The sequence below is a fragment of the Heloderma suspectum genome, chromosome 17 (assembly GCF_057233095.1).
Source record: "Heloderma suspectum isolate Gila_16-S chromosome 17, 16-S_ref, whole genome shotgun sequence".
NCBI lineage: Eukaryota > Metazoa > Chordata > Lepidosauria > Squamata > Helodermatidae > Heloderma > Heloderma suspectum.
In genome coordinates, this window is record NC_139474.1 from 22,933,094 (window position 1) to 22,952,410 (window position 19,317).

A 19,317-nucleotide genomic window follows, 5' to 3' on the forward strand; every position below is an offset into this window, starting at 1 on the left:
CCGGTCTGCAGGGCGGCCGGGCCTGCCTCGCAGAGCCGCTCCAGCAGCGCGGGGGGAGGGCGGCCGGGGGACTCCGTCGGCAGCAGGACGGGCGGCGTTGCGGCCAGGGCCGGCGGCGGCGTCCCCCTTCGCGGGCGCGTCCCGCGGCCGGCCCCCCGGGATGACGCCGCGGGGAGGGCAGCGCTACTCCGGGGCTGGGCGCGGGCGCAGCCCGCGGAAGACGCCAGCCTCCGTCGCGGGCGGGGCACCCATCCGCCCGGCCGGGCCGCTGAGCCGGGCGGGCCGCGGTGCCGCGACTGGCCACCGGGGGCGCCCGCGCCGCTCTCCCCGGGCTGCGGAGAGGCGCGGGGCGCAGCGCGCGAGCCGGGCCCCGGAGGGGCGCGTCCCGAGCGCGCGGGCGGGTCGGCGGGCGGCCTCCGGGCGCCCCGTCGGAAGCGTCTCCTCCGCGGGCGGCGGAGCGGCCGGCGCCCCCGCTTCGGAAGCCGCGGGGAGCTTTGCGCGCCGCGCGGAACGGCCTCGCGGCAGGGCTCGCTCCGGCGCCACCCACGCGCGGGCGCGTCCGGGCCGGCTGGCGCGCTCGGCCGCGGGGTGACGGGCCTTTCCAGGGCACGATGGCGCGTGCCGAGGCCGCGGCTTCAGGCGCCTCCGAGGGTCGCGGCTGCTCCGGCGCAAAGTGCCGCGAGGAGGCGCGGGGCGCGCTGACTCCGGGCAGGCGGGCGGCGAGCTGCGCGCCCGCTGCTCGCCGCCCCGCCCACAGCCCCCGGAGGGCCCGGCCCGGCCCGGCCTCGCGACCGGGTTTCTTTGCCAGCCGCGCTGTTGCGCTGGAGCCGCGGGCCCGGGGCGGCTGCGCCGCTCCAGGCAGCCGCGCTCGAGGGGCCCCTCCCGCGCGTGCTGCGCCCGAAAGAGGCGCCGGCCCTCCCTGGCCTGTGGCTTCCCCCGCAATGCTTGCGAGGCGAACCGCAGGTGGGCGGGCTGGAGGGGCAGAACGGGCCCCAGAGGGTGAAGGGCCGAGGAGGAGGCCTGGGGCGCCAGACCCCAAAGGGCTCCGTGCGACCCTTGGATCAGAGGACAGGCCTCCGAGCGGGAGGGGCCCCTGGTGCTGGTCGGCCACCCCCTCGGCGCCCTGGCAGGCACACGCCAGTGCCAGGGGCTGCAGGGCTGGAGCGCAGACGCAAGTGGGGGTGCGCGGAGGCTGTGCCCCCCGTGCCACGCCGCTGCCTGGGAACGGCACGCCGGGCGTTACTGCATGGGGGGGTGTCAGCCAGGCGCCTCTCCCGCAGACCCGCCCAAGGCTTGAGCTGCAGGGCCTGATCTTCATGATCTTGAGGGAGGGGCGTCTCAGGATCGGCCCTCCCCGCAGCAGGCGCAGGAGCCTGGGCCTGGGTCAGTCAAGGCTGCAGCCAGCCTCGCCGCTGGAGGCTCCCCGCCCCGTACATGGCAGGTGAGCCTTGCATGACTTAGAGGCGATGCACGCGCTGGGAAATATTTCTACGCCACCTGATCTCCAAGGCAGCTTGCAACAAGATCAATACGTTTACAACTGAAAACATCATTTCAGTTTAACATAAAACACAAAAGAGCAGCTGATAGCTCAATAGCAATTAAAATACTTCAAATACTTTAAAAGGTGAGAGACAGATTAAAAACAGCAATCTAAAGGGACATCCCAAATGCCTTCCTAAAACCGAAGGCCATCAAGGAGCAAGCCAGACGGGCCTCTCTTGGAAAGGTGTTGTAGAGCCTGGGCGCAGCCCCCCCCAGCCCCACTAGACCTACTCCAGAGGCTGCAGGGACATGCCAGGGGGCCTCCCAAGGTATTTTGGCAGGCAGGCCGCAAGCTGGCTCATATGGGAGAAGGCAGCCCTGATGGAGGATCCTGGGCCAACTGAACCCTTTCAGGGCTTTCAAGGCCCCTGCCAGCACTTTGTGCCCCGAAACCAGGGGGAGTCGGTGCGGCTGTTTCTACAGGGGTGCCACAGCCTCTGCACCCAGCCGGGCTGCTGCGTCGCAGGCCAGCTGGCGTTCCCGAAAGGCAGCCCTGCATGGAGCACATTGCAGTCACCCAGAGGGGATGTAGCGCGAGCATGTGTCCATCTGGCCCAGCCTGTGTTCTCCAGGAAGGCGCGCCAGCCTCAGCCGGGCAACAGCACTGCTGGCCAGAGTGGAGAGCTGAGTGTCCAAGGTCCAGGTCGGTCCCTCTGTTTGTCAGCCTGTGTCCGGTCCGTTACTGGCTCCAGGCAAAGTGTCAGGACCTTGGCAGCTTTACTGGAATGAGATGGGAGAGACAGAGGGAGAGCTGGGTGTCATCTGCATGTTGGTGACACTCAGAAAACCCTGAATGCCCCCCCCCCCGGCAGTTTCATGTAGATGTTAAATAGCATGGGGACAAAACAAGGACCTGAGGGACACAGTAGGGCTGGCAACATGGTGCCCATAGGCATGACAGGGACCCCAACCCCCCTGGCCCAACGGCTCTTTGCTTCAATTAATGTTTTGAAAAACATCTCTTGCCTTAGCAGCTGGAACGCAGAATATCGACTTCCCATTGCCTCGCCCTGGTTTCCTTCGCCCCCAGGGAGTGGAGGCCAGTGGGCAGCTGGGTGGCAGAGCTCTGCCTTCTCACGCCCCCCCTGCCCGCCCCCCTCAAGGCAATGGAAGGGGCCCTGCTGCTCCGCCGCCACAGCCACTGCTTCCAAGTAAGCTTGAAGGCTGGGGAATGGGGAAGCGCGGGTGTGGGGTATTTGTGTATTTTGGAGGAAAGCCTTCCTTCTGTGAAATGGGTATTCTGTTGGACTTTGTGGGGGCAAACATGATTTGGCATTTGGGGCTCAGACCCAGCCTATGCCTTGTGCTGTTTCAGGTGAAAGAAAAATAGAGGGTGCCATTAAGCATGCACAAAGTTGACTCCACTTCTGACTGAGCGAGCAGATCCAGGATCCGTGCCTGGTTGACCAGGCTTTGAGCCCCAGAACCTTCCATTTCAGAGAGAAACCACCCCTCCGATGCGCTCAAAATGTCATTTTATATTGGAGTTTTAGGAGATGCCTCTCGTCTCCGAGGCAGCCAGTTCCTTGCTTGTGCGATGACATTTCTTGTCTCTTACTCTGTTTCAGTGTGTGGCTTTCTATACTGGAAAGGCTTGAGTGGGTAGCAGCAATCAGCCATGAAAAGATGGGGACTTCCAAGCTCAGTCAAAGAAGATGGGAGGGTGTGGCAGATGGGGAGGGGGCGAGGGATGCCTCTCCAGGTGAGGCCCACAGTGGCCCGTTTCCCCCTGCCCCCAGGTCCCAGCGCCTTGCCTGGCTCCCTGCTTGCTTCTGCCCGCACTCTGTGGAGTCAGTTTTGGGAGCAGCTCTTGTAAGTCCATCTGGGGCCAGTCCCCCTCCTCCCTCCCTCCCCCCCAGTCCACATCACTTAGGAAGGGGCACCGCAGCAGCTTTTGCGGCACCCACCGAGAGGCCTGCCCCTGGCTGCCCTCCTGCCCTGCCCTGCGGCTGCCCTTCTCCCTCTCTCCCTTATTTCCCAAACAAGAGAGGAAGCTGGTTCTTTCAGCCAACCCCATCTTGCTTCAGTTGTCAGGCTAAATATTTTGAATGTAACCATTGAAAACAACCTTTGGAACTGGTCCAGCCCTGGCCCTGCGGTCCCCGAGCAGTAGTCCAAGCCCCCCAACTTGGGAGGAGCAGGTGGGGAGGAGGTGTGTGCCTGTGTGTGTGGACGGCTGGCTCCACCCCTGGGCATGCCAGCCAGGGATGTCTTCTCCACTCTCCCACCCTTCTCAGTGCACAGGTGAGGCCTCCGTGGGGGACAGAGGCTGCTAGCCAGGCAGAGATGTGGGCCACCGGGCAGGGGCTGCCCCCTGCTCTGCAGCGGACCTGGGGGGTGCCCTCCACCTCTCCCACCTGGCAATGAACGAGAGACGGGGGCTGCTTTTGGCTGAGCGTGAGGCCCGGCCAGCTGTTCCCCAGCCAGCAGGAGGCGTTTGGCCCCTGGGGCCTGCTGTGCCCTGCCCTGCCCCCCGGAATTGGGCCCTTCACGGACTGTGGAGCTGAGCGTGAAGAGGGGGATGGGGGCCCCCTGGGAAGCACTGCTCATCTGCGGCCTCCTCTGGCTGGGCCCTCGGCCAGCCACGCCAGAAAGTAAGTTCCCCCGCGCGGGGCGGCCGCTGGCTCGTGGGGGCCCAGTGCTTGGCGCACAGGGGGTGGCTGCCTTGTCCACAGCAGAGTTTGCGTCTCAGGACGCTCCAGACAGGTCTCAGTGGGCTGGAACAGGCCCTGCGATACGATGGGAGCTCTGGGAAAACAGCAGCACCCCACCTCACCCACGTCGGTGCGTGGCGGTGGCAGAAAAGCGTCCTGGGGGTGGGAATATTAGGGATGCTTGAGGGGAAAGTTGCTGGAGGTGCCAAGAATCTGTGCTGATGAGCCCCTCGTTTGGGGGACTCCTCCAAAACCTGTTCCTCTTTGGAGAGAGAGAATTGCTGCAATAAAGGATTGGCCGAGGCAAGAGTGCCCAAGGGTGCCCATATTTAATCCTTTACTTAAATGTTCTGCAAGACAGAAAAAGAGTCAACAAAGTCCCTAATTCCAGGAAGAATTAAATCTGTAGTTATCTGTTGAAGGGATCTGCTAAGGGGGAACTTCTGAAGTGCCTGAATCTAATGGTGACATCTGCTCTTTCCATAAGATGGGGGGAAAGGAGACAAAATAAGACTCACTGGCTCCATCGTTGGAGTTTGTTTTTTTAACAGAAAACATGTCAAAACATACCGAGAGAGAGTCTCCTTTACTGAGGGCTTTATGGTTTGATTTGCCTGAAGGCGTTCCTGATGGATGTTTTCTCGTCTTTGCTTATGATCATGTGTTGCAATCTGATGATTAGTTATTTATTTCTTTGATTAGGGAAGATTCATTAAAAGAGATGATTTAAAACCAAAGCCTGTGGGGAGGGTGAAGCCTGGCAGAGATGGGAGAGGCGTTTGGGCAGCCCTGGGGCAGCAGCTCCTTCGGTGCAGTCAGCTGGCGGCAGGGAGGTGGCTGAGGGACGTGTCTCGCCTGCTGTTGCAGATGGAGGGGGGGCTGTGGGGAGCCACGGCGGAGCATATCGGCCTCCAGCCTGGTGCCCTCCGGATATTTGGGGTGACTGCACCCTGTATTCTTCACTGCTGGTTGTCCTCACTGGGGCTGGTGGGACTTGACATCGTGGGAAGCTGGTGGGCATTGTGGCCAGAGGCAAGTGAGACCCACACAGACAAACAGGCCTGTGCCGTCTTGTAACATTTTCCTTTCTTCTAAACGTTTAAATGGTTTGGGGACTTTGCAGTCAGCACCTTGAGGCAGGCTGGGAAAGATTCCTCCCTGTCTTAAGGCCTGGAGAGCCCCTGCCGGTCTGTGTAGACCTGGGGTGGAAAACCTGTGTGCCTCCGCTTAATTTCATGCAGGTAGCAAGGAGGGGGAATGGGGGGAATGGGGAGAGAGAGAGAGAGAGAAGGGGATGTCCTGCCCGAGGCTGGCACACCGCCTCCAGCAGATTATGCCCGAGGAAATGGGGCCCTTGACGGAAGAAGGCAAGATGCAACTAGATGGAGTGATGGTCTGGCGATGTGCCTGACAGGCCATGGCTGCTGTCCACGTACGTCCTTGGGCGCAAGCCCCATGGAAATCAGTGGGGCTTACTTCTGGGAAAGCATGCACAGGGTCTGGCTGAAACGGGTTCAGGGACAGGCTCCTGTCTGTTGGAGCTCGACTGGGAGTCGGCAGGAGCGGGAAGCATCCTGAGGCCAACACGGGGCTCTGTGCTTGGAGCCAAAACCAGCCTGCTCCTGTCTGGCACAGCTGGAGGGCTTGCGTCTCTCTCTGGGGGATCTCTGGATCTGTCTCAGGTCTGCCGCCTGCCCGGCCTTTGGCCTTCCCTGCATCCAGGCCGCTCGGGGACCGAAGGAGACTCAGCCAGTTTCCTCGGCTGGCTCTAGGGCGGGCCACATCAAGCCACGGACTGCCCCTGTTTCCCATAGGATGGGGAGGGACCTGGGTCTGTGGACACAAAGGACACTTGCTGGATTTACAGGCCAGGCACAAAAGAAACCTTTGTGTTGGCAAACAGAGCAGAATCGCAACACCAAGCAGCCGTGCTGGCATTGAGCTGCACTTGGTGCAGGCAAGGGGGAGTTTGCCTTGTCTACAGCCCCCCCCCCCCCCGAGCCAGTGGTGATGGCAGAAGAGTGCAGGGATGGCTGCTCTGGTGACTGAAGCAAGTTCAGGGCCAGGCTGCTGTCTCCGGGCAGGATAGGGCCTGGCGATGAAGGGCAGTGGCGGGCAGTGGCCTTGCTGGTGGGGCCCAAATGGCATCTGTAGGCCCAGGCGGGTGGAAATGGCCACTGGCAGGAAGGGACCCCGGGCAGTTGCTGCTGGGACAGGACGTGGAAGCTCAGCGAAACGTGCTGCAGTTCCACATCCCGCTTTCTGCAGCCAGATCTCCCCAGTTCCTTGTATGCTGATGGGAACAGAGGACGGAGCCAAGCAATGGCACGACCAGAGATGGTGGCCAGAGCGCCTGGGAGGGGGGTGGCGAAGGCTTTGCATGTGCTCCTTTGTTGGCTTTACAGCGTCCCAAAGGGCTGCCGGAGAGAGAGAGGTCACGGGAGGAGTCCTGGAGCCCCCCTTGGAGCAAGCCGGGCCTTCGGTCCGAGGAGAGACCCAGGCGGGGGCTGAGCCACAGAGCAGCCCAGCTGCGAGTGGGGCCGAGTTGCACAGTGGGGCCCCCCATGGCCCATGCTAGGGTTGCTGGGTGTTCCGTTCGCCACCCCAGCCGCCCACCTTCGCCGGGTCCGGAAGGTGAGGGTGACTAGGGAAATCGGGCGGCACGCGACCTGTGTGTGCAGGGTGGTTAACAAGCCCCCCTCGTGTCGTGCACACCGGCCCGTTGCGTGCAGGTAGACAGTTGCCCTCGGGCTGCCCCGTAGCTGTAGAAGCCCCTCCTGCTAAGGCAGCCTTCCCCGGCTTGGCGCTCTCCAGATGTTTGGGAATCATCTCCCATCAGCCCCAGCCAGCATGGCCCGTGGCAGGGAATTCTGGGAGTTGTAGTCTCGGGCACCAGTTTGAGGAAGGCTGGGCTACAGAGTCATCAAAGATTCACACTACAGACATAAAATGGCTTAATTTATTTATTTATTTATTTATTGCATTTATACCCCGCCTTTCTCCCTCTCGCAAGGAACTCAAGGCGGCTTACATTATCCTCCTCCTCACCGTTGTATCCTCACAACAACAACCCTGTGAGGTAGGTTGGGCTGAGAGTCTGTGACTGGCCCAAAGTCACCCAGTGAGCTTCCATGGCCAAGTGGGGACTAGAACCCGGATCTCCCGGCTCCCAGTCCGTCACTCTCACCACTACACTACACTGGCTCTTAATGGTCCGTCCGTCCGTCCTTCCTTCCTTCCTTCCTTCCTTCCTTCCTGGGGAACCTGTGGAATTGTAGTCCTGTAGGACATGGTCATGGGGTTGGTGGGGGAAGAAAAGCCATGGAAGTTGAACCGGATTTAAACCTCTGTGGACAGAACCTCTCAGGAGTGGCAGAAGACCTTTTCGCTTGGACGAGGTTGCTCTTAGGAGGAGGAGGCAAAGCAGGGCTGCAACAGCTCTCTGTATATTCCTCAGGAGGCGATCATGAGGAGTTGTGAACGTGACGCCGTCACGGTGGTCTGTGGGGGTGTCATCGCGTGGTTCTGTTTGCCCCTGGCAGGACCGCTGCCATGCTCAGGAGACAGCTGTTCCTTGGTTGGCCTTCTGCATGGTGCTTCTCCAGGGCTTGCCCTCTCCCCATTCCTGTTTAATGTGTGGTTGAGGCTGTTGGTCACCCATGATCAGCCAGGGGCCACCACTATAAAGCCGAACCCTTTTCCTCCGGCGCAGGTTTTGCAGGCCTTGTGTTTACCCTGTAACAATAGCATTTCTCAGCTCATACACTAGTTGTTTTGCAGCTTTTGTTTAAGAAGACATCATCATTAACATATTGGCATCTACTAATCTCAGGACTTCATGCAAAACATGGAATGTTTCTTTTGGAGAATGTAAAGACCGCATTTCAAATGAAGTGAGTGGGATCAAGGCCCCTGTGCTCTTGGCGCTGGCGATTTACCGGCACCTCTGACCCAGGGGAGGGCTCCTCTGCCCCCAGCTACCTGGGCAACGCCAAGGCCAAGTCGCTCGGGTGCCGGAGGCACACGCTCTGTGGCTTCCCTCCCCACTGTGCCAGCAGTCTGCGCAGTCCGCAAGCGCCAGGCTGACCTCTCCTGTTGTCAGGTGGGGTGTTTGGGGTTTGCCTGGAGTTTACAGAATTTGTCCCTGGTGTTTATAGTAAATTGCACTTCGGGCTTCAGGCAGACCGAGAAGTTGCTCTTGAGGTGATACTTTGGCTTCAGGTTTCACACACACATGCCAGGTGAGAGGCGTGTAGACAGGAGCAATGCAGCCAGGTGGGCATCGGGAGTACATGCCACATCATTTTCAGGAGGACACATATAGGCAGGTCACCACTGACAGCTGGAACCAGGGAAGAACCAAGAGATCCATTCGATGAGAGTTAGCTGATTTTCTGCGGATCCTCAGAATCTCAGCCCCATTAGAATCATAGAATAGTGGGGTTGGAAGGGGCCTACAAGGCCATCGAGTCCAACCCCCTGCTCAATGCAGGAATCCAAGTCAGAGCATCCCTGACAGATGGCTGTCCAGCCTCGCCTTGAACAACTCCAGTGTGGGAGAGCCCCCCGCCTCCCCAGGTCATTGGTTCCATTATCGTCTTGCTCTCACAGTCTGCTCTAACTTCTAACAGAAGCTTTCCCTGACGTTCAGCCGGAATCTGGCTTTCTGTAACTTGAGCCCATGATTCCGTGTCCTGCACTCTGGGATGATGGAGAAGAGATCCTGGCCTTCCTCTCTGGGACAACCTTTCAAGGACTTGAAGAGCGCTATCCTATCTCCCCTCAGTCTTCTCAAGGCTCAACATGCCCAGTTCTTTCAGCCTCTCCTCAGAGGGCTTTGTTTCCAGTCCCCTGATCATCTTGGTTGCCCTCCTCTGAACCCTCTCCAGTTTGTCTGCATCCTTCTAAAAGTGTGGTGCCCAGAACTGGACACAGTACTCCAGATGAGGCCTAACCAGTGCTGAGTAGAAAGGAACTAGTACTTCCCGGGATTTGGAAGCGATGCTTCTCTGAATGCAGCCCAAAAGAGCATTTGCCTTTTTTGCAGCCACAGCACATTGTTGGCTCAGATTCAGCTTGTGATCGACAACAATTCCAAGATCCTTCTTGCTTGTAATGTTGTTGAGCCACGTATCCCCCATCTTGTAACTGTGCCTTTGGTTTCTTTTTCCTAGGTGCAGAACTTGGCATTTATCCGTATGAAATGTCATTCTGTTGTTTTCTGCCCAGCGCTGCAGTCTATCCAGATCACTTTGAATGTTGTTTCTGTCTTCCAAAGTATTAGCTATCCCGCCCAATTTGGTGTCATCTGCAAATTTGATCAGCATTCCCTGCACCTCCTCCTCCAAGTCATTAATACAAATGTGGAAGAGCACTGGGCCCAGGACTGAGCCCTGCGGTACCCCGCTTGTTCCCTCTCCGCAGTTTGAGAAGATCCCATTGATCAGCGCTCTTTCAGTCTGATTCTGTAGCCAACTGTGGATCCACCGGATCGTTGTTTCATCTAGCCCACTTTGAGCTAGTTTGCTCATCAGGATATCATGGGACACTTTGTTGAAAGCTTTGCTGAAGTTGAGGTATATTATGTCCACAGCATTCCCACAGTCTGCAAGGGAGGTTACTTGATCAAAAAATGAGCTCAGATTTGTCTGGCAGGATTTGTTCTTGACAAATCCATGTTGGCTTCAAGTAATCACTGCATTCTTTTCAAGGTGCTTACAGACTGATTGCTTTATCATCTGCTCCGGAATTGTCCCAGGGATTGATGTCAGACTGACTGGTCTGTAGTTCCCAGGTTCCTCCTTTTTACCCTTGTTGAAGATAGGGACAACATTAGCCCTCCTCCAGTCATCTGGCACTTCCCCCGTCCTCCATGATTTCTCAAAGAGAATAGACAGCGGTTCTGGGAGCTCTTCTGCCAGTTCCTTTATTACTCGAGGATGCAGTTCATCTGGCCCTGGAGATATGAACTCATTCAAAATAATTAGGTGTTCCTTGACCATATGCCTATTAATCTCAAGCTGCAATCCTGCCCCTTCAGCCTGTACTTCACCTTTGCCAGGGGGGGTCTCCCAAGACCCTCTTTTGGGAGAAGACTGAGCCAAAGTAGGAATTGAGCAGCTCTGCCTTTTCTTTGTCATCTGTTATCGTTTTGCCATCCTTATGTAATAGCTGAACCACCATTTCTTTCCTCTGTCTCTATGCAAGCCTCTTAGGGACAGTTTTCCTTTGCATCTGCAGCTGTCGGGCGGAAAGGGGTGTCTCTGAGGATGTGCAAAGTGCCTTTCCCACCCTACTTAGAAAGTACAGCCACCCCCACCCTAGCCAGCTATGATCTTCTTCCAGAATCCAGTTCCCTAAGACCAATTACGCCGTGACGCCATGTGGTGACCTCCTACGTGTCACTTAGGTTACCAGAGAGTTTGTTAGTCTAACTTTGTTAGTCTAATCTCTGCTCATTTCCTGCCCCTCGTGGTTTCCTCTTTTCTCAGGGACTTGAGAGCAGTCTTTCTGTTCATAGAGAGGCTACATGGCGTTCTGGAGGACATCTTTCCATGAAGGGGGTGACTAGCTGGGATGAACAAGGGCAGTCTTTTGACAGCTGCCACGGGGCAGGCATCTCTGTGAACCGCCCAGAGAGCTTCAGCTATTGGGAGGTGCAGAAATGAAATGGAAAGAAAAAAAAACGAATGAATGAATGAATATCTTGCAGGGGACTTCAGGGCCTTGCTCTGTTTGGACTCTCCCGCCTCCCACAGGGCTAACTGACATCAGCTGCCCTGTGGAGAAGAAGGAGCGAGGGAGACAGGAACAGCAGGCCAAGGGGGCATCAGGGCCTCGTCCCACTTGGGCTCCCGCTAGGAGATGGGGGGTGATGCAGGGCCCTCCCGCTAGCACTGCCGAGAATCTTAGTTTTCTCCTTTTCCCTCCCCATCCCCTTTTCCTTGAGTGTCATGTCTTTTTAAATTGTAAGCTGCAAGCAGAGACTTTTACAGACTAAAGTAAAAAGTTAAGTGGCTCTGGGAGCCTTGGGGGGGCTGAGGAACAGCATAAAAATACCTTTAAAAAATCAGTGGTAGCTTTGCCACTTGCCGCAGTAAAGTGCCAGGACCCGTGTGTGGTGGTGAGTCTCATGGCAGCTCCCTTGAGATTGCTGCCTGCCTCCAAAGCACCCTCTGTCCTTGGGAGAAGCCGAACAGCGCGCTCCCTCTGCGATGGGCCTCCTTTTGTGTGTCTTCTTGTTATACTTCGCAAATACTGAGCCATCAGAACTGTAAGCAAATATTTTTAGTGGCTGTTGAGCCCCACTGGAACAGAAATGGCATTGTTTAAACAGTTGGTCAAACAGGCCTTTTCTCTGGTACATGAGCAGGGCCCGCTCCGCCTCGTGCTCCGCAGAAGCTCTGCGCCCTGGAGAGGAGGGGCCGCATCTTCTGGGGGGGTGTCTGGGTGCCTTTGCCCAGCGCAGTGGGCTCTGGTGACGGGCCAGGACAGCGCCCGCCCCCTAAAGCCGTTTGCCTTTGTGCGAAGGAAGCCAAGGCTGCTTTTGATTGGAGTCTGTGGACTGAGGTTAAGAGAAGGAAGTTTCCTCAGAGGCCGTCTCCTCCTGCAATGAAAGGTGGAAGCTGAAGCACCAGGCCGCAAAGGGCAAAGCTCCCGCATGTGCTTTGGGAGCAGCTCCCCACGCCTGCCTAGCGAAGCCCCCGCCGGGGTCACTAGCTGTGCGGCCAGTGGCTGAGCAGATGGATCGCCAAGCGGTGGCCAAGAAGGGCTCTCGCAGGAGGCCAAGTGGCCAGGGAGGCACAGGGACGTGTGCCTCTGGGTGGGCCATGGCCACGTGCTCTGGAGGGCTGCACCCTCCTGTGGCAGTTCCATGCATCGCTGTCCTCCACGGTGGCCACTCTGTATAAGCAGGGCAGAATTTCCTCTCACGCCCCTTCCGTGCCACAGAAGGTGGCACAGACCAGTCCTTGGTCGCTTCAGAGGGAGGGCGGGAGCCACCCACCAGAAACCGCGGGGAAGCCGGTGCGGCAAGCGTCGGGAGAGGCTTCCTGACAGGGAGGGCTGCTCGCAGTGGAACAGGCGGCCTCGGGAGGTGGCGGCTTCTCCTTCGCTGGAGGGAGTAAGCAGAGGCTGCAGGGCCTCTGTCGGGGGTGCTGGAGCTGCGTCCCACATTAAAGCGCCTGCACGGCGCAGGGGTGGGCTAGATGATCTCGGAGACCCCCTCCAACTCTATGCTTCTATGTCCCATTTCCTGTATCTGGCTACCTCAGGTTAGTGGTGTTTGGTTTTGTTTTAAACTGGAGTCTCTCCTCCACTTTCTTTTCTGTATTACATTTGCAAGCAATGTGTTCTAGGCCAAGGAGTGTTGTTAGCATCACCTGTGGAAATGCTGTCTGGGCTGGTGCTGTTCTGAAACAAGAGCCACAGCAACTACTGCTGCTTAGTCCTGCCATAGCACGAGTAGCTGTGTCAGTGCAGAGCGCTGCCACGCCGCAAGCGGGACAACCCTGGAGAGGCGAGGGGCATGGAGAGGAAGGGCAAGCTGGTGTGCCAGGCCCCTCCCCCCATGTGTGCGCAGGGGCTGCTGGTTTTCATGGCTGTGGAACAAGACGGTGGTGACGGTCCGCGGTTCACACGCAGACACCCCCCCCCCCATGCAGATCACGCTCTGGGAAGCAGGCAGCTGTGTCTCTTTGCCTTTCTGCGCGGGGCGAGGCACGTGCCCCCAGAGGAAGCCAGGGCAACAGCCGCTGGCTCTCAGGGCAGGTATCGGCACCCTGGAGGACAGCGATGAGCGTTGGGCGGGCAGCAGGGCAGGGCTGCGCCATCCCCAGGGCACAGGCCCGGTGCGGTGGTCCCTCTCACCACGGCCCTGCCGGAAAAGGCCACAGCTGCCCCTTCCGGGCGGCAGAGAGTGGGCTTCTGGGCTCGCTTTTCCCCTGGGGAGGCTGGTGCCTGCCACTTGAAGTGGGCCCCCCCGCTGCAGTCAGGCGCCCTGCAGTCCCGGGTGCCCAGAGCCTCACTACCAGGCGTGGGCACACGGGAGGCAAGGAGGCTGTGGGGCAGCGCTGGGCCAAGGCGGGGCTGTCTGAGGCCAAGCATCCAGCCCCCGCTCTGGCTGCAGGATGGGTCCTCCACCGCGCCTGCCTCCTGGGGCGCGCGTGGCTGCCACCACTCCCAACTAGTGCATGGTGCCTCCGGCTCCCACTGGCTTCTCTGCCTCCCCTAAGAGCTGTGGGGCGAACCAGTTGGCCGTTCTTGTGTGTTCCCAGGATCATTCCACTATAAGGTACGGATCCGGCTCTGATCCGTACGGCATAAAAGCAGAGAAAGCGACATTTGCAGGAGGGTGTCCCCCCTGGTGAGGGGCAAGCCGAGGGGGAAGGGCTGGCAGACCATGCTCAGACGGCCCCCAGCCCCCTGCCCCCAGCATCTCATTTTCCAGAGATTAGGCACTGGGCTCCAGACCACTTCTACCATTGTAGGATGCCAGTGCAACCCCTCATCGCACCAGGCCTGCTGTGAGGAAATGGTGACCGCTCACTCCGTAGGTGAAGCAGAGGGGTGAGAAATGCCAGTCCCTGAGCATTTCTGGTCATTTAGGGATTCCTAAGAGAGTGACTAGTATCCTCTGCCCCCCGCCACTGAAATCATATTTATTTGGCATTTTTCTGGTACATTTTGCGGTATTCCACTCCACCCCACTTCAGGAACTCCTGCCTCGCCTGTGTGTGAATCTGTCCAGAGAGCCTGGTCGGAGAGTCTTGTGAGACTTTGAAGGCTGTAAACGAATTTAGCAGATGAGAACTTTGGATTTAGTGTGAGAAAAGCTTTTGTGAATGGAAGCCCACTTCACTTTCCCAGATGTTGATCCACGAAAGCTTTCTTCTGCCTCTTTGTCTTGTCACCTGTGCCACTTGCCTCTTTGCTGCACTCGCTGCTGTCAAGCAATGATTCAGTTTGGCTGGATAAAAATCAAGGTTTTAAAAAACATTTAAAACCAACAGATTTTAGAAATTTAAATCAAATGTTTAAAGTTTAAATTGATTATTAATAATAATATAATAACACTATTTTTCCCAACTTAAAAAACAACATAGTTACAATTCTCACCCTTACCCTAAATCTACACTTACAGTCTCATAAAGAGGCCTTTACCTACTGTTCAAACATGGGCCCTCCTTTCAGTTTTTCACTTTTGAAAATAGCTCTGCCAGCCCAACTAGAAGCTCTTGCTTCTCGGGAGTTCTGGGCTTTCAGTTTCCCTGAGTAAAATCACATGTGCAAAGACACAAGCTAGTTCTGTGCTTACGTGGTGGTGCAGTTGGGCCAAGCAAGGCAGAGGAGTTAATTAAGACAGAAAGATAATATACCTGTACAGAACTACAGACCAGTCAGTCTGACATCAATCCCTGGGAAAATTCTGGAGCAGATTATAAAGCAATCCATCTGGAAGCACCTTGACAATAATGCCATGATTACTCGAAACCAACATGGATTTGTCAACAACAAGTCCTGCCAGACAAATCTGAGCTCATTTTTTGATCAAGTAACCTCCCTTGCGGACTGTGAGAATGCTGTGGACTTCATATACCTTGACTTCACCAAAGATTTCGACAAAGTGCCCCATGATCTCCTGATGAGCAAACTAGCTCAACGTGGGCTAGATGAAACAACAATCCGGTGGATCCACAGTTGGCTACAGAATTGGACTCAAAGAGTGCTTATCAATGGGACCTTCTCAAACTGGGGAGAGGTAACAAGTGGGGTACCGCAGGGCTCAGTCATAGAATCATAGAATAGTAGGGTTGGAAGGGGCCTACAAGGCCATCGAGTCCAACCCCCCGCTCAATGCAGGAACCCAAGTCAGAGCATCCCTGACAAATGGCTGTCCAGCCTCGTCTTGAAGGCCTCCAGTGTGGGAGAGCCCACCACCTCCCCAGGTAATTGGTTCCATTGCCGTATTGCTCTGACACTCAGGAAGTTTTTCCTGATGTTCAGTCGGAATCTGGCTTCCTGTAACTTGAGCCCATTATTCCGTGTCCTGCACTCTGGGATGATCGAGAAGAGATCCTGGCCTTCTTCTCTGTGACAACCTTTCAAGTACTTGAAGAGTGCTATCATATCTCCCCTCAGTCTTCTCTTCTCAAGGCTAAACATGCCCAGTTCTTTCAGTCTCTCTTCATAGGGCTTTGTTTCCAGTCCCCTGATCATCTTTGTTGCCCTCCTTTGAACCCTCTCCAGTTTGTCTGCATCCTTCTTAAAGTGTGGTGCCCAGAACTGGACACAGTACTCCAGATGAGGCCTAACCAGTGCTGAGTAGAGGGGAACTAGTACTTCCCGGGATTTGGAAGCGATGCTTCTATGAATGCAGCCCAAAATAGCATTTGCCTTTTTTGCAGCCACATCACATTGTTGGCTCATATTCAGCTTGTGATCGACGACAATTCCAAGATCCTTCTCGCTCGTAGTGTGGTTGAGCCACGTATCCCCCATCTTGTAACTGTGCATTTGGTTTCTTTTTCCTAGGTGCAGAACTTGGCATTTGTCCCTATTAAATGCCATTCTGTTGTTTTCTGCCCAGCACTCCAGTCTATCCAGATCACTTTGAATTTTGTTTCTGTCTTCCAAAGTATTAGCTATCCCTCCCAATTTTGTGTCATCTGCAAATTTGATCAGCATTCCCTGCACCTCCTCCTCCAAGTCATTAATAAAAATATTGAAGAGCACTGGGCCCAGGACTGAGCCCTGCGGTACCCCACTCGTTACCTCTCCCCAGCTTGAGAAGGTCCCATTGATAAGCACTCTTTGAGTCCGATTCTGTAGCCAACTGTGGATCCACCGGATCGTTGTTTCATCTAGCCCACTTCGAGCTAGTTTGCTCATCAGGATATCATGGGGCACTTTGTCGAAAGCTTTGCTGAAGTCGAGGTATATGATGTCTACAGCATTCCCACGGTCTACAAGGGAGGTGACTTGATCAAAAAATGAGATCAGATTTGTCTGGCAGGACTTGTTTTTGACAAATCCATGTTGGCTTCGAGTAATCACGGCATTGTTGATTACTCAACACAGTCCTGGGCCCAGTGCTCTTCCACATTTTTATGAATGACTTGGAGGAGGAGGTGCAGGGAATGCTGATCGAATGTGCAGATGACACAAAATTGGGCAGGATAGCTAATACTTTGGAAGACAGAAACAACATTCAAAGTGATCTGGATAGACTGCAGCGCTGGGCAGAAAACAACAGAATGACATTTCATAGGGATAAATGCCAAGTTCTGCACCTAGGACAAAGAAACCAAATGCACAGTTACAAGATGGGGGATACGTGGCTCAACAACATGACAAGCGAGAAGGATCTTGGAATTGTGATAGATCACAAGCTGAAGATGAGCCAACAATGTGATGTGGCTGCAAAAAAGGCCAATGCTCTTTTGGGCTGCATTCAGAGAAGCATCACTTCCAAATCCCGGGAAGTACTAGTTCCCCTCTACTCAGCACTGGTTAGGCCTCACCTGGAGTACTGTGTCCAGTTCTGGGCACCACACTTTAAGAAGGATGCAGACAAGCTGGAGAGGGTTCAGAGGAGGGCAACCAAGATGATCAGGGGACTGGAAACAAAGCCCTCTGAAGAGAGACTGGAAGAACTGGGCATGTTTAGCCTGGAGAAGAGAAGACTGAGGGGAGATACGACAGCACTCTTCAAGTATTTGAAAGGTTGCCCCAGAGGGGAAGGCCAGGATCTCTTCTCGATCATCGCAGAGTGCAGGACGCAGAATAATGGGCTCATGTGACAGGAAGCCAGATTCCGGCTGAACATCAGGAAAAATGTCCTGACCGTTAGAGCAACATGACAATGGAGCCAATGACCTAGGGAGGCGGTGGGCTCTCCCACACTGGAGGCGTTCAAGACGAGGCTGGACAGCCCTCTGTCAGGGATGCTCTGACTTGGCTTCCTGCATTGAGCAGGGGGTTGGACTCGATGGCCTTGTAGGCCCCTTCCAACCCCACTATTCTATGATTCTGTGATAGCAAGGTAGATAAAAAAAGAAGTACTTAAAAAAAAAATCTGCCCCTCCAAAAGGATTTTTAAAAATTTATGCTGGATTTTTTCAGTCCAGCAACTATCAACCCTTGTTTTGCCCTATCAGTCATGGGCATTTTATTTTTGTTTGCTACTTTGTTTGGGACAAGAGAGTGAGGCAGAAAGGAGCAATGCTGGAAAGAAAAAAATAGAAAATTGTCCCATTTCCCTGTGTTCTCATACTATGGCTGCAATTCTATACCCACTTTCCTGGGAGCAAGCCCCATTGAACTCAATGGAACTTATTTCTGAGGAAACATGTATAGGATTGCCTGTTAACCTCAAGCTCTCATGGATGCTGATCATAAGAGACTCTATATGGGAATATTTAAGGGCATTCCCTTAATAGGTAAAAGGGAAAGCATGCAAAATCTATACAGTGAGACAAAACAGTATAAATAACACTCTATTTGGTTGTAAATTAGCATGGCTTTGTGGTGAGGACACCATTGTTCAGCAAATATATGAAAAAGTAAGTGGGAAATTCCGTTTAAGGCAGTGATTGAAGTCACCCTCTTTTCTTGCTGATGTCAATCGCTGATGTCAGTCGCCTTGCCTTGGAATCAACCCACGCTGGCCCGGCTGCTGCTCCTGGGGATGCTGTGAGGGGGCGCAGGGGGCCGGGGCCCGGCTCTCCTGGAGAGAGGTCTGGCAGCCCTTCGGCAGTGCCAGCAGCCCGGAGAGGTCCGTGAGGGGCCCCCGCCTGCCGCCTGCATCCGAGCAGGGCCCGCCCGAGGCCTGGAGAGGAAGGACGGCAGGCGGCCTGGCACGTGTGCAGGAAATGCCTGCCTAGCTCGAGAACAGGCCTGCTTTGCCCTCACGACAACCCGGTGACGCAGGTCATAAGGAGGGGCTGTGACTGGGCCCTGAGACCAGCCAGTGAGGCTCATGGCTATGCGGAGATGAAACTGGTCGTGTCTCAGTTCTGTTTTTTTAAGGTATTTTCACCACCAAGGCAATCATTCCTCCTGGGGTGGTGCTGGCGTGTGAGGTTGCACAAACAGCCTGGACTGCACCACGCTTAAGTGAATGGACCTAATCATGCTGTGAATTATTTTTCTGGGGAACGGGAGGAAGAAATCCCAAAGGTGCGGCAAAGCGTTTACACCATCAGGCTCCCTTCCTCGGAGGTGCTGAGCTGAGGGGCTGGCAGAAACAGAGGTGGTGGCAGCCGCCTGGGCCCCCCAGCCCGGCCGTCTCCCCCTGCTGCCTTTGCTCACCCGGAGGGAGGCCGGAGGACGCTCCCTTGCTCGCGGAGGGAAGATCGCCTCGCCTGCCCTCTGCGAGGCATCTCCATGTTCCTCTCTCATGTTCCTGTCCTTCCTTCCCTCCTTTCTTCCCTCTCTCATAATTTCCCTCATCAGTCTGTTTACACTTCCCCCTTTCATGCAGACACATCCCTTTAGAAACATTTTGGGAGGTGCTCTCACGGTGGGGTTGGGGGCTGCACCGGCTTCTTGCTCAGTTGAGACCAGTCCGTAGAATAAACGCTGCCCCCCCCACGGCCCCAGGCTGTTTTCCCTCACGAAAGCCCCTCGGACTCGCTGAAACAGTGGGTGCAAGGAGCCCCGCTGGGTGGGGGTGAAAAACATGGGATTACAGAGGGCAGGAGGAACAAGACGGAGCAAGGGAGGGTGGGCAGGGGAGGGATAAAAGGTGGGGGGTCGATGCCAGTATTTGGGCATTTGCCGGAGAAATACGGCGAGATGCTGCTGCAGGGCAGCTCTCCAGGCGCAAGCCATCTTAAGCACAGCTTCACTGTGGAGTGTGGGGGGCACTTGCAGGGCGCTGTGGGCATTTCGCGAACTCTCCTCAGAAACCGCCGCTGGCTGGGCCATCACAGGGAGCCCCAGGGGCAGCCTCCCATCCTGGAGGACTTGGCCACCCCTCAGAAGGCGTCGCCTGGGCCTGCGGGGCCTGGGGCCTCCCCCTCAGGGCCGAGGGTCCCCGACTGAGCTGGGCGCAGGTGGAGCAGGGGGCCGAGGGACCCGGCCTCTAGTTGCCCCCTTTCCTCGCTGTGCCTCTTGG

General features: G+C 56.1%; 1 protein-coding gene across 1 annotated transcript in view; it reads left to right on the forward strand.

Annotated features, from left to right (window-relative positions):
* Positions 1 to 17,859: 17,859 nt before the first annotated feature.
* INSRR (insulin receptor related receptor) overlaps positions 17,860 to 19,317 on the forward strand; it is a 30,665-nt gene continuing 29,207 nt past the window's right edge. Inside the window, exon 1 of the mRNA XM_084824532.1 lies at positions 17,860 to 18,227. The gene's annotated coding sequence lies outside the window, so the exon portion shown is untranslated. The remainder of the gene's footprint in view (positions 18,228 to 19,317) is intronic.